The following is a 2,408-nucleotide window of genomic DNA, read 5'->3' on the forward strand; positions in this document are numbered from 1 at the left end:
TCAAGAGCGACTTGATCAGCTTCCCTGTGACCAGGGAGGCTCAGACTGAGAGGGCTCGAGGATTCTCCACAATTGCAAACTTCCCCAAGGTGCCGGGTGCAATTGATTATATGCACGTCACGGTGCGGGCACCTTTTCAGGATGCAGAGGTTTTCAGGAACCACAAGAGATTTCACTCCTTGAATGTTCAACTCGTTGTCGACCATCAACAAATTATAATGGCAGTGAATGCTAAATTTCTGGGCAGCATCCATGATCGTCACATCCTGCATGAGAGCACTGTATCTGATTTGCTTAACATCCGCCATAAGGTCAATGCTGGATGCTTGGTGACAAAGAATATGGCCTCGCCACCTGGCTGATGACCCCCCTGCATGACACCCACACTGAAGCCGAGAAGCGATACAACGAGAGCCACAGAGCCACTCGCAATATCATGGAGAAAATCATTGGAGTGCTTAAGCAGTGCTTTAGATGCTTGGACCACTCAGGAGGTGAGCTCCAATACCACCCTGAGCAGCTAGCTCAATTCATGGTGGTGTGCTCCATGCTGCACAATTTGGCTATCAGGAGGGGACAAGAATTGCCTGAAGAGTCTGACAGTCCACCTCACCAGAGAGAGGAAGAGGAAGATGAGGAGGTGGACGCTGACATCGGCCCAGACAATCAGACTGACGCTGAAGCCATGCCCCCTGCCCCCCTGTAGAGCGCATGAAAGGGCCCGTGGTGGCATGATAGCTGCAAGAGCCTTAAGTCAGGAGCTCATCAATGAGCACTTTGCCTGAAAGAACATTGGTGGTATTTATAAGCCTGATGCACTGCTGGGTGTGCAGATCAAATATCAATGGTGGGCATCACCTTGGTGACAGTTAAAGTTTAATTTGATTGAAGTTAAGTGTAATTATACCCTTTGATGTTAAGGAATCACCAGCGTGTAACAGTGTAGCTATCTGAGCCAATGCGCAACAATGTTTTGTTAAATAAAAAACATTTAAACCGAACATTTGTCTGAAATCATGAGTATTTCAGTAAAAACCTTCTCGGCCTTTTGGCTAAGATCATGCGTAACTGACCTGACAGGGGAGTAGCCACCATGACCTCCGGGTGGTTCTCCCTGGATCAGGAAGGTATATGCTTGCTTTTTTGGAAACAGGAGGTGGGTGGGGTGGCTTGACCCATCCACCTCCACGGAGGTGTGTGGGGGACCTGACCCATCCACCTCCATGGCACGAACCTGGTATTGCAGTACTTCCAGGAACGGTGCAGTGGCTCTAGGCCTTTTGGCTAAGAGCATTGGCACAGAGTGATCCTTGGCGTGTACAAGGTGACCTCTGGCGTTTGTGATTTGACAAAGAATTGGAACGATTGGCTACGAATTTCAAAAAAAAAAAAAAAAAATTCAGTAAAAACCAACCCTTCCCCCCCACCCGCTTCTCCTCCCCACCTCTACCCCTTTCCCTCCTGACTCCAAGCTGCCATTGCGGGGGCGGTGGATGACGGCCGAACCGCTACTTGGACGGATACAGGAGAGGACGGTCCCGAGGTGGGAACGTGCTCCGAGCCAGAAGCACGATGTTGCTCCTGGCTCTCATGTGTGGTTGGCAATGGGGGTGCGGCACCTTGGGGTGCAGTGCCTGCTCCGGGACCACTGGGAGCCCTCTGCCACCAGTGTTCCTGGCTACCAGCTCCAGGGCCTCCTCCATCCCTTCCATGTTATATATTATTTGTTGGACAAAGACTCGGTGCCAACTATGTTCTTGGTGCTTAGTAGTTTTTGCTGCTGGTGAATCTCCCTGGTGCCTCCCACAACAGCCAAACAAGCACACACCATACCCACACACGCTTTCAGTCCCTCTCAGCTCCCTCTCTCTCTTCTCCTCTTCTGTGCATGTCATCAAAGAGCAAGTTATTATTTAAATGGAGAAAGATTGCAAATTTCTCAATTTTTAAACAATGGCCCTTTCTCCTAAGCTGGCAGCAGATCGTCAGCAAATCGGCTACGATGATCAGCTGTGCTACTACCAGGGCGTGAGAGAGGATGCGGTCCCAGGCCTGGACCTCTAAGTCCAATCCCCAATCCCACCAGGGCCTTGAATTTAAGTCAGCTATCTAGGCTCCCAATTTTACTGTTTTTTTGTTGTAGGGTGAAATAATGTTTCTGGGATTTTTGTGCTGCTTTGAACAGATCTGTCAGGTGCTCTGGTAAAAATGGAACGTGGTATCTGAAATGTGCTACATAATTGTCCATGCTATTAATTATTGATGCCCCGGTGCTGAAACCGGTAAAAACATCATTCCAGATCCCTCTTCTGTGTCTTTTCGGTTTGACGTTGTCTTTGGGTTGCAGACGGTACAGCAAAGTCTTATTCAAATAGTCAAAATCGAGCTCGTAGAATGTTCTGAACATT

At 49.0% G+C, this 2,408-nt stretch overlaps 1 pseudogene; it reads left to right on the top strand.

Moving 5' to 3' along the window:
• The first annotated feature begins 1,032 nt into the window (after window positions 1–1,032).
• Window positions 1,033–1,271, top strand: LOC139280367 (U2 spliceosomal RNA; annotated as a pseudogene).
• Window positions 1,272–2,408: the final 1,137 nt, after the last annotated feature.

Source organism: Pristiophorus japonicus, chromosome 14, assembly GCF_044704955.1.
Source record: "Pristiophorus japonicus isolate sPriJap1 chromosome 14, sPriJap1.hap1, whole genome shotgun sequence".
In the NCBI taxonomy this organism is placed as follows: Eukaryota; Metazoa; Chordata; class Chondrichthyes; family Pristiophoridae; genus Pristiophorus; species Pristiophorus japonicus.